Raw genomic sequence first — 13,717 nt, 5'->3', positions numbered from 1 at the left:
TGAAGATTAAGATGTAGGGGTGAAGAGTTAATGATTCTAATGTAATGTAATGTAGTATAGTGTAGGAGTTAATGCTTGTGTATACACTATATTTTGTTCGAACTTCATTTTAGTCTTACAAATTAAATTATTAGTATTGTTTTTCATGTTAATTATTTTTTTAATTATTAGTATTATTTATTACTATTTATTTTATTTTATTTTATTACATATTAATTATGTTTGTTAATTATGATCATTATATAGGTGGGTTATTATTTATATTATAATTATACACATATACGTTTAGTGGTTAATTACTGCCAAGCATCGGATTTGTTATTAATTATAGCCACATATTAGATATAAGTATATATATGAGTTTCAATTAATAAATATTTATTATAAAGTATACTAATATAATTCTTAAATAAAAGATAATACTAATATTTATTTATTAATGTATGGAGAGGTCCAAAAAGGAATCCAATATAAAAGTCCAAGAGTTTTTATTACAAACAAGACCCAAGAGTTACAATCAACATCCCATTTACGATTGAAGTCACCCATTACAAGGCCCAACAACTAATGGAAGCCAAAATTGCCAAACTATTATGAAATTTCCAAAAATCCTAGTTGCTGCCTCATTGTAGAGTCGCTTGATGCTATTCGTGGGATCAGAAGGAGATTAACAACCTTGATGGATGAAACATATGTAGGGTTGAAAAAACTCTAGTTGATATCATCCAACCGCCGTTGCCAACACTAGGAGAGAAAAAACCGTTCGATTTGGTTACCGAAGATCAACGGTCTACATGCACCCTAAATTAGAGTTTTAGCCTAATACTCCAACATCCGCTACCTTTGACAAAGTTCAACCATCAATTTACCCACGCGTGTGGCACACGCACAAACATTCTAACTCCCAAACGCATTGTTTCATTTTCTCACCACCAAAACGTGTCTGATTTTTGTCCCCTACCAGTACATTCGTCACATTCAGAGGTCACGTCAATCGTATGAGTGATAGACTCATACGGGATCTACTTAGGCCCCCTCTACCAGAATCACATCATAGAATAAAGCCCTCCCCACATAGAGATATCAGAAGTCATTGGGGAAGGGATTTGAACCCTTCAGTGATCCACGGGGGATATATCGAACGGGGAAAGGTGGCTTTCCCCTCCCCTCTTAAACATGTAAAGAAATAAACAAAATAAGAATCAAAGAAGGGAATTTTTTGGCTTTTGGGGATATATAGGAACCAAAATCGAAGGAAAAGGTGATGTGATCCCAATTAGCCATAACTTTCTTCTTAATTTGAATAAATCATTGAAGTTCACTAAGACAGATTTAAAGGGAGTTCTACCTTACTTCATCCTATACATGATCATTTATGCACTATATTTTATCATATTTTTGTATTTATCTCTTAGGATATGCTTATTATATATATCATTCATTGCATGAATTTGCATTAGTTTTTTTAGTTGCGTGACATTCATTGCATTTAACAAGTATGTTGTTCATTAAAGCATTCATCGCATTTAAGCATGTATTTCATTTAGGGAAGTAGTTCATTTATGCATCTAGTCATTTAGTAAACAACTTCACTCATGCATTTAGTTCATTGAATAAATTTGGTTCATTAATTAAACTGATTCATTTATTAAACTAACTCTTAATTATTTCATGCATGTTTTCAATTAAAGAATGAATAAAGTTCACCTTTGTGTCTAGGTGCATGAGAGAAGTTGAACAGTTTCATCAGATGCAAGAATATCATTCAAAATGTCTTCCAATTCTTGATGTGATACAGATGTGTTTGATTCCAAAAATCAATTTGACATTATTTCTCTATCTCTTAGCTTTCCAACGGCTTTTGAATCACCTCAATCCAATATCAGGAGCTTGAGATATGGTCGATTTATTGAAGACAGTGTAGGCTGGAATTTTGTTACTGGAATTTTATGCATGGATGATTTGGATGAGTTTGAGTCAAGGGAGAGTCTTTTCAACTTCAGCCAAGTGACAAGCCATTGAAGGACTCTTAATTCACACATTCAAGGCATTCAAAGCTGATTTTTATCATCTAAAGTCAAGGGTTGTTCATATTTTTCAAGGGAGCATGCAATGAAGGGTGATTTAATTCACTTAATAAGACAATTTTCAGCATGGAATAGCAAGAGTATTCCACCCCTTGGGCAAAATTAAGGACAAATTCAGCTTCAAATTATCTAGATTCATCCCCAAAATGATCTAGAATAATCAGCCAACCTTGAAGATAAGAAGACAAAGCATTCAAGTGCATTTTATTGCTAAATTGATGAGAATGTTTTCATCTTTCAAGTCTTTTCATATGCTGCTTAGAAATACTATAAATAGGCACATTTAGGATCATTTGTAGACACAAATTTGAATATATAAAAACATCTTTGAGAGGTTTCTTTCATTATTGCTTTCTTGTAGAACTTTATCAGCTTGAAGATAGTCTTGTAGTCTTCATCCATTTCCTTTTTTTATAGTGTTGGTTTCTAGCTCATTTATAGCTAGTAGGTCACGTTTCATCTACTTCCATTTTGATTCCATCTCTTTATAGTGCTGGTTCCTAACTCCATATAGTTAGAGGATCACAATTCGTTTTCTTTTCAATCCATCTTACACATTCCACGCCATCACCAACCCATACCTTCGCCATACTTCCATTACATCCAAACTACAACTTCTATCATCTTCCGTACTTAACCAAATCCTAAAAAACATTTCCGTATCAATCCTTCATTTCTATTACATCTTTATTTTTCATTAACATCTTACAAGTCATGATTTTCAAGTTCAAAGCAAACAATTCAATTTATTAGTAGAATCACGATCAAACATTCATATATATGACTCGAAACTCATAATGGAGGTCATAACATTTGGTATCAGAGCTAGCTGATTCAGTAAGCGTATCGTATAATTTTCTATTTCTCGGGTTAGTAAAAAATAAAAAAATAAAAAAACAAAAGAAAGAAATAGTTTAAAGAGGGAGGGAGTAATTATTTTCATCTTTAAAAGAAAAAATATTTATTCATCTTTATATTCCATTATTCAATTTCGTTACCTTCACTTATCATCTCTTTTCCTTGTAGCCAATTTTATTTCACTATCCTTGCTACATAGCCACAATTGTTTTAGCCTAAGTCCACTAGACACTTGTAAGCCTTGAGGAAGCTCCCAGAAGGACTTGAAAAGAAAAGCAAGAGTGGAAAAAAGGCACGAGAGCACATTAAGGGTAAAAACCATCCCGAGTGAAACACGAGTGGAGTGACTTTTCCTTTGAGTGTATTGGTGAGATTTTGTTAGTTATGATTTAAATCTTGTTCTTTACTAACTATGTGTCAACGGTTGAGAGACAATTCTCATGTTTCAGGAAAAGGTGACAGCAAAAGATATGGTGTTGCACCTAAATTACAAACGCAAACAATGGTTCGTGAGTTGTCAAGATTGTGGAGAAAATAAATGAGAACCATTTCACGAAAAAGATATATTGTAAAGCACCTTTCGGGTTTCATCTCTAGCTCGAGTCAAATACTAATAAAAGATGACATATTTTCTCAATCGAGGAAGTAAATGTCAAAAGAGAAGACTACTTCAGCTAAATACAACTTACATCCAGATTTTAGATGTTATCGTTGCTTGGGAAAAGGACAAACACCTAGTCAATGTACTAATCGGAGTGTTACAAAGTCTAAAGTTGTCGCCAATCAACAATGATACATGTACGCCCTACTCCGCTTGGTGAGGTAAGACTTGCACTTTGATTGTCGGACCTAGGAAAGCAGCAAGTGTTCCTGAAATAAGAATACTTAAAAGAAAATGGTTAAGTATGAATGAATAAGTTGGTAAGATAAAAAAATGGCAGCGGAAAAAAATGAAGATGATGATATGTTTGAAAGGATTTAGAGAATTATTTGTATGGTGGAATGATTGTATGGTTATGGTTGAGTTTATGAAAGAAAATGGAAGATGATGGATATGTTGTATGCATAAATATCATAAAACATGGAATTCATAATAAATGATAAATGGAAACATGTAATAATAATATCCTAAGAAATGATAAGTAATCATAGAATATATTTGAATGATATGAAAAACATGATCAACTAAGCATAGGATGGAAATAATAATATGATAATTTATACTAACATGTGAATGCATGCTTATGATAGAATAAAATGTATAAATGATATAATATAAGATAGGGCAAGGAAGAACTCCCTTAGAAATAGCAATGAAAAGCGTCCATGGAATAATCAACTTATGGAGAATGTTGGACATGATCATACATGTATCACCCCCCCTTCTTTAAGATGATTTGTCCTCAAATCGAAGCTCTTCGCCATTGATTGCTTCTTTTTTGGAGGAATGAATGAATCTACTCCATGTAGAATGTTCAACTCCATTTGTTCAGCTTCTCCCCTTGCATTGCACATGTCTCTTGAAAACCTCTTTTGTGTTCTTTTGAATCATCATGTATGTTTGGAAATTCAACACCCTTGGTGATAGGACATAATCCTTGGAAGTTTTCCTTTGAACCATCATGTGTCCTTTGATGAATCTCTAACTCTTCAATGGAATCATCTCCTTTTTGGGTGAATAACCTTACCTTTTTGCTTGAAACAACACATTTAATTGAAAAGGCACAAGTCCATTGAGATCCCTCTTTGAAAACATTATGTCCTTTTGGAATATAACTTGCCATTTGGATTACTCCTTTAAACTTTGTACCTTTCCAAATGATGGCTTTTGAGTTGGTGGATAATGCTCGATTCATCTCTTCGAATTGTTCAACACAAGTGAAAATAACTCCATAGATATGAATCCTTTCGCTGTAAAATAAACCAAGTTAGAAAATGAATAAACAAGATGAATGGAAATAGCAAACCATGTAGGATGTTTAATGCGTGTTGGTTGCTTGATGATGGAAAACTCCATTGGTTGTTGAATTCTCTTCAATAGTTGTAATGTACTTGGAGCCTCAATGATCACAATTCGTGGCACTTCAAGTGACACATCTTTTTTAACTTCAAGTGGCATAACTGTTGGAACGTCAAAGGACATGTCTTGTGGATTACCAAAGGTCACACCTATTGGTTCTTCAAAAGACATGTTTCTTAAATCTTCATCTTGAAAAGATATGTCTCTTTGAATATCCTGCAAGGAAAAAGAAATAGTAAAAGAAGATTTGTTAGGTAAAATTTTTCCTTCACTCTGTTTCTCTTCTCTACACTCATTCTTTTCAAATTTACCATTTTCAATTTGCTTCACTACTTGAAAACATCATTTTTAACTCTAACATATTCATTTCCAATTGTTCTTGTCTCCTCAAAACATTCATCTTCAAAGCTTCTTTTTATGGCCTTCATTTTCTCCCATTCTTCTATGCGTGACTTAAGGGTCACTTGACATTCATGGACTTGACTTAGAAGCATAGGCACCAATATGATTTTCTTTCCTTGATGTTGGAAGGAATACTCATTGGAAAACCCATCATGAGTAGCCTTCTTGTCAAATTGCCAAGGCCGTCCTAATATAATGTGGCTTGTACTCATGGGCACCACATCAAAAAGAACTTCATCCTTGTATCTTCCAATTGAGAAAGGGACAACAACTTGTTTGGTTACCTTTGTTTCCCCCACATCATTGAGCCACTGAAGTTTGTAAGGATGAGGATGCTTGGAAGTCTTTAGGCCTAACTTTTCCACTATGTGAGTAATTGCTACATTTGTACAACTGCCTCCATCAATGATCACCACACAAACTTTATCTCCCACGTGACATTTTGTATGGAAGATATTCTCTCTTTGTTCATCTTCTTGACTTTGAATGTTCAAAGTCCTTTTAACTACAAAGATGTTGGATGAAAGAGACATGTTAGCAAATAAGAAAAAAAGGAAATGTGTATAGAACCTTACCAATAATGCTCTCACAAGCCTCACGAGTTCACTCCAAGGAAACTTGAATGTCACTCAATCCGCTCGTGTTTGCACTCTAGGACTTCAAGACTTTTACTAGTCTTCTTCTAGTCTCCCACGTTCAAGCCTTTTTCCTCTCAATCTCTTTATCTCAAGTTCTAAGTAACTTTACTCAAAATTGTATCAAGTAAAGTTTACTTGTTGTGCGTTGGCTGCAAAAGGGTTAGTAGGAATGGAAAGCAAAATATAATGAAAAGGGTGGCTTAGAAATAATAAAGAATATAATAAAGGGGTTACTTACACAAGTCACTTTCACAACCCTTCTATCACCACAATCAATTTTAAAGGCTTACTTGAATGACTTGGTGATGAGACTTGTTGTTGAGTGATTCACTTTTCTTTCTTTTCCTTTCTTTTCTTTTTCTTCTTTTGAGTGCTTGCAATTTTCTTTGCTGATTTTTTATTTCTTTCACTTGCACTTCTTTTTGTATTTTTGTTGTTGTTGTACGTTGCTTCTTCCACCAAAGCTCTGAATATCGCTTGATGATGGATATGTTGTATGCATGAATATCATATAACATGGTATTCATAATAAATGATAAATGGAAACATGTAATAATAATATCCTAAGAAATTATATGTAATCATATCATATATTTGAATGATATGAAAAACATGATCAACTAAGCATAGGATGGAAATAATAATATTATAATTTATACTAACATGTGAATGCATGCTTATGATATAATAGAATGTATAAATGATATAATATAAGATAGGGTAAGGAAGAACTCCCTTAGAAATAGCAATAAAAAACATCCATGGAATAATCAACTTATGGAGAATGTTGGGCATGATTATGCATGTATCAATCAACCAAAAGAAGAAATCAAAGTAGAGGCAAATGAAGATGTTAATCTAAGACAAGATGAGAGCAAAGATATAAAAAGCAAGGGAGAAATAACATTCGAGGATGTTTTGGAACAGAACAACAAGAAGATCACTTTGGCACCCCAAACGCCAAATTAAGTGAAAGAATATCATTTTCTCTTGAAGAGAAGTATTGAAGATATGATGGAAAAACAGCAAAACAAAGAGAGTTCAATTGAAAAAGAACATTATGATGAGACAAAAAAATTGTTGATGAAAATGTTTGAGTTGAAAAGAATGAGAATGAAGTACTGAATGAAAGACAAGATGAAGTTGAAAATGTGTATAAAGAAGAAAATAAACAGACTTTATCTAACCAATCTTTTCTTCCTAGTCTTTCTTCTTCTGTTTTGCAGGATTCTCTAAAAGAATGCCATTTCAAATTCATGAAATATGCATCATGCCTTTTGAAGAACGATTGGGCATCCCACAAGATGCATCACTTGAAGTGCTAAAAGTTATGTTTGTTGGCATCCCGAGTTCATTGCCAATCTTGAAGGAAATTCAGCAACCAATTCCAATTAAACATCCACCATGGTTTTTTATTTCCATTCATATTATTATTAAATTCTCAATTACTAACTTTGATTTATTTTTCCGCAACTTGTTTAATTCTTATGGTGAGATTCTTCCAACTTATGATGGCAATATCATTTATCCTTTTGTTAATTGATGCCTCAAACTTAGCAATTTCAAGCATGTGAAGTGGGAACTATTTATCTCTTCAAAGGACATCATTTGGAAGGAAACAAGGCATAAGATAGCTGGTGATATATACCTACTTGAAAGAGTTCAAAAGACACAACTCTTCACCAACCATCATGATAATTCAATGAGGGAAATTGGAGATGTCTTTCTTAAGCATTGTGTTGATCCAATAGAGAAAAACGAAAGGACAAGTCCTTTCATCTATTGTCATGGCATTTATAGCAAAGGAGGAGTCCAAAGGATTAATCCTTTAACTGAAAGACATGATAAACCAATGGAGTTCTCTAAGAAGAATACCAAGCATCAACCATCATCCATTAAATATGACAACTTTGTTTTCTCTAATTCTTTACATTTATCTTTTCTTTCTACTAATCTAGTTGTGATTGCATATATGAAAATGAGACATTAGTTTGAGAATGAACTACATCGAAAGATAAGGGGAAACAAAGACAATGTTCAAACACTTAAAGTCACTAAGTTTGTTAAGTCATATAGCACTGCATTGACTTTAGCGCATTGTTGGAAGACGCTTTGGAAAGAAGATGAACGAAAGATTATGAAGAACCCACCAATGGTTTTTCAAATCAAAGAAACAGAACAAGGTATTTCCATTCATTCAAAGGCCATCATTAAAAAAATATAAAAAGGAAATGAGAGATGGCGTTTCACAAGGGGTTGTGTTTGTGAAAGGTTTCAAACATTGTGAGCATAACATCCTTAAATGTTTCAAGAGAATCAACTTCAAATCAAGTAAGCAACATGGAAGCAAAGTTCATAATCGATAAGATCTTGACCTTGGAGAATGGTTATGTTGCAAGATGAAAATGAAAGAGTTCCTGTGCAATGCAAATCAAAGTTGTTCCCTTTTGTAGCAAGTGTCGATTTGGGGACAAATCACATTAAAGAGGGAGGGAATAATGTGATCCCAAACAACCCTAACTTTCTTCTTGATTTGATTAAATCATTGAAGTTCACCAAGGCTAATTCAAAGGGAGTTCTAACTTCATCCTATACATGCTCATTTATGCACTATATTTTATCATATATTTGTATTTACCTTTAGGATATGCTTATCATATGATATCATTCCTTGCATGAATTTGCATGAGTTTTATTAGTTTCATGACATTCATTGCATTTAATAAGTATGTTGTTCATTAAAGCATGCATTGCATTTAAGCATGTATTTCATTTAGGGAAGTAGTTCATTTATGCATCTATTTGTTTAATAAACTACTTTATTCATGCATTTAGTTCATTAATTAAACTGGTTCATTTATCAAACTAGTTCATTTATTAAACTAACTCTTAATTGTTTAATGCATGTTTTCAATTAAAGAATGAATAAAGTTTACCTTTGTGTCTAGGTGCATGAGAGAAGTTGAACAGATTCATCAGATGCAAGAATATCATTCAGAATGTCTTGAAATTTTGGATGTGATACAGATGTGTTTGGTTCCAGAAATCAATTGGACATTATTACTTTATCTCTTATATTTCCAACGCCTTTTGAATCACCTCAATCTGATATCAGGAGCTTGATATATGATTGATTTATTGAAGACATTGTAGGCTGGAATTTTGTTACGGAATTTTATGCATGGATGATTTGGATGAGTTTGAGCCAACGGAGAGCCTTTTCAACTTTAGCCAAGTGACAAGCCATTGAAGGACTCTTAATTCACCCATTCAAGGAATTCAAAGCTGATTGTTATTATTTAAATTAAGGGATGTTCATATTCTTCAAGGGAGCATTCAATGAAGGGATTCAACAACCAAAACACCAAAAAATAGGGTAACCCACATATAAAAAAACCGAAAAAACAAGATAGAAAAAAATAAAAATTGAACCGTTTTTGTTAACAAAAAATAGCAGCTTTTCCAAAAACCAAATAATTGAGAAAGAAGGGCACTTACCTTATTCGTCGGTCATCGGGGAGTTTGAATGTCACTGGAATCCAAGTTACCTAAAGGTAACTCTTAGTATCCAAATATTTAGAGGCTTTTTAAAGGACTATTGGTTTATTTTCAGGTCGAGAGGGCTCTTCTCAGGCCATTATTTTGAGCCCTGACAATTAAAGGCACCAGTGAGCTGTGGCCATTTGGGGGTTAGAGAGGGAAAGAGAGAGGACTCTATGTTTTTTTTCTAGGGGGAGAAACAAAATGAATTTTAGGGTTTCAAAACCCTAATGTTTGGCTTATATGTAATCCTCAAAACGCCGACGTTTTGGCCTCCTTAGAACTGCATGGGGCTATTTGTATGATAGGTCACTTTAATGTTTGTAAAGCTTGCAATTTGACCACTTAATAAAGTGTATACTTTCATATTTTGAGCTCTCAAATTATGTATATTTATATTTTAGTCCATGTATGTTTGTTGTTACATTTATGCCATGTTTAATTTTGGTCATGATATTTATGCAGTATTCATTTTAGTCCTCCGTGTATGTTTGTAAATGATAAATATATGGTTTATACTTTAGGCCCCAAATTTAGACCTTTTTTATGCTAGTCACTGTTTCAGTTTGATATGGCATTTTGTGGATTATTTGCATGTTTGATCCATGTTATTTATATTTTTCTATTGATTTAACCGTTAGTTTAAATTTGTTATTTTACCCTTTAGCCCCTGTATTGGTTATTTATTCACTATCATCGGTTATTTATTCACTATCATCCGTACGCTTTCAATATATGCATAAATTTTATTAATTTAAATTATATTTCAACACATTTTGTAAATATTAGATATTAAATATATTTATATGTAGATATCTCATTCTATGTGATACCCATTTTATAATTAATAATATTTTAAACATGTTACTCGTGTATTTTTTAGAACAACTATGGTAGAATGGGATTGGAAAGAACTACTTGATAGAAGTATTTCAATCCGATAAGACATTTGAATGAAAAGTGAACTTGAAATAAATCAACTTTGTTTCGATTAAAAGGTAATAATTAAGTTATTCTTTTTATTTTAGCTGAAATAATGGCAATGCGTATGGTTTTTTAATTGCATGTTTTGTTTATTTATTTGATATTTTATTGCATTTATATTCAATTTGAGTAATTTTGTGAGTAAATAAAGAGGGGACGTTCTTGTATAAAGAAGAAATATATGAGATATACTTCTTAATGGTGGATGTTCAAATCCCATTATTTCTTCTCAAAATAGGGAATTTTCCCTAATAAATAATTCAAAATAATTTGATCAACATTCAATAAAAAAGATCGTACTTTAATTTTTCGACACAATATGCAATTTCCACAATTATGGCAACATATAAGTGACTAGGTATTAATTTAGGGTGCTTACCCTTCCCTACGCGTAATCGAGTCTCGAACCCTTTAAAATGAATCTTCGATAAATGCAGACTAACTTTTGTCTTTTAAATGGATTTTTTAAATTTCGTTTAAAAGATAATTTTAGTTGATCAACCTATATAACCTAAATGTCGATGGCGACTCTAAATTAAAAATAAAAATTCAATTTTTTTAATAAGTCATAAACTAGGACACCTTATAAAGTCAAACCCTCAATCGCTTATACATTGTCGTAGTGGTGGAAATTATGAGTTCGAGTCCATAGTTAGCTTAAAGTCCATTTATTGGATTTTTCATTACTATGCATTCTTTATGTAAATAATTGTACTAATGTTTAAGTTCATGTTTTCAGCTTCGTCAAAAATCTATTTCGAAAGCGCTTCTTTTATGTTTATTGTTTTATTTTTGTCGAAGGTTTGTAAGTTTCTCTACACACACGTCACGTAAAATTGCATGACATAATCTCTATACTTGAGCTCCGTCCCAAGTAGGTAGGGGTGAATGCTTTGCTCTCGTAAGAATTTATTCTTCCTACAAGCCATAACAAATAACCTCTGGGGTAAACATGCCTTATACCTTCGTGAGAATTTATTCCTCGTATGGATATAGGGAAATGTATCTTCTCGAATTGAAATTGATTCGTTTAAGCCTATAATGGGTGAGAATCGAGGGTTTGGCTGCCCAAGGGGGAACAAACAACAAGGACAATTCGAGTAGCTTTCCCCATAGAGCCAAAACCATGCCAAAAATTCATCCATTAATAGTCACCTGAATAGGTGTACACAAAAGAGGAACGACTCTGAACCTTCACACTTTGCTTTAAATTCATAGAATACATTTCTTTTTTGACTAAAAGCATGTGAACTAGATGCCATACAATTAGGGTCTACTTCTCAAAATAAATCATGTTGGGTAGAAAGCATGTTGAGGTAGGAATGTTATATTTAATAAAAAACATGCTTGGGTAGCCATGATGGGGTAGGGGTTATATTTATCTCTTTATAGCATTTTTATCTTTATCGATTATCTTACTTGTACTAATTTTTTCTCATTTTTTGTGTCATTTCTTGCCTTTTTGCATTGCATCCTCATAACAATAAGGTATTGATCCGGAGTTGAATATCTAATGAAGGACTTTTCATAAATGGATAGGAGGTCTCACGATTAGATAGACAACGGTATAAATATGAGTTGGTATCCTAGAGAAGCTCCGAGAGAGATGGGAGACACTTCGTTCAAGGGCAGTGTATCAGATATACCAAGTAGTGTTAGCATCAACAATGAGCATAATGAAATTCAAGAATTGAATAAACAAATGTCCAAGATGATGGATACAATGGCTGCTTTAGTCGAAAGAAAAGGTATTCATGAACAAGAAGACAACAAACTAAATGAAAGAACATTCATGATGAAAACGATGTCAGATATTCAAGGGTCAACCATAGGACAAGAAGAGTCCAATATTACTGAGGTATCACACACTATCACCATTCGTATCAACAAACCATCTAGAGGTACAAAAATGTTCAACTAAAAGGGAGTTGAGGTAACCACCGTAAAAGATCGAGAAAACAAAAATAGACAAGATCATTTTGGACTAGATCCCAATAACATATGAGAAGTTGCTATCAATACTTGTCGAGACAAAACTTGTAACATGAATTAAACCCAAGACAAAGGAACTATTTCATCCTGAAAGCTAAAGTGGTGACGTTGAATGCAGTTATCGTTTGGTTTGCCTAGGCCACATAACAAAAAATTATGGCGCGTTGAAGTACAAAGTCAGAGATCTCATTTAGGCAGGAGTAATGAGTTTTAAGCAAGGCGAACCCATATTCTATAAAAGCTCAACATTCATCAAGTACCTAACTATGTGAAGTTCAAGATGAATTAGAACACTGCTGCGATAATCCATTGCTTGAAGCCGATTGTAAACCACCACTCGACAAGTTTATACTCAGAAGAAAGACAAAAGTCTAAATGTACTGTTCCTCAAACTGACTATATTCCTATGTTGTAACGATAATTATTTGGTACGCTCCTATAAGCACGAGAAGTGGCCTCACAATATGTTAAACCTTTGTAACCTCCATATCCAAAGTGGTATGACGTCAACGCTCAATGCGAGTATCACGCTGGGAATCATGGTCATTCTATCGATGATTACATTTCATTCAAGAATCGAGTTCAATATATTTTAGAGTTTGAGGTATTGGAGTTTAAGACAAAAGGTCAACTAATGAGGAGCCAAATGAGTCTGAAGTCAAGGGAACCAATAAAAACGCTCAAGAGAAGAAAGTCCAAAAAAATATGAAGCTCAAATTAGCCAATTAAAGGATGAAAAAATGATCTGAGTTGAGAGTTGGAGGCCATGCAAGATGGTTTTCAAAGATTTAGTCAAGCTTCCAAAACCATGGGTTTGGGAAATACCTAGAAAAATGGATAAAAATAGTCATTGAGTTGCAAAAAGAAGATGAACAATGGAAAAAGTATGGCAAGATACAAGAAAATAGAGCTGAGAAATTTTATCATGAAATGCAGATCATAGAAGGTCAGCGCAACAATTCCATAAAAGATTTGAAGAGATATCAGGCTAAGAATGAGATGTTGAATAATTCCATAGCTGGGGTAGAAGCCTCGTATCGATAACATAAGAGCAAAAATAATGAAGAATTAGAAGTTAGTTGATATGAGAATAAAAAATGAAGAGACTTCTGTTTGAGGCTAAAAATCTTGTTCAAGCACTTCTTGATCATATTGAGACCCCCTTAGGGAAGGACGAACGTTGGCGTTTACAGCTT

The sequence above is a fragment of the Hibiscus syriacus genome, unplaced genomic scaffold (assembly GCF_006381635.1).
Source record: "Hibiscus syriacus cultivar Baekdansim isolate YM2019G1 unplaced genomic scaffold, ASM638163v2 tig00110007_pilon, whole genome shotgun sequence".
NCBI lineage: Eukaryota > Viridiplantae > Streptophyta > Magnoliopsida > Malvales > Malvaceae > Hibiscus > Hibiscus syriacus.
The sequence above is the reverse complement of the archived record's forward strand: the minus strand, read 5'-3'. Positions refer to the sequence as shown.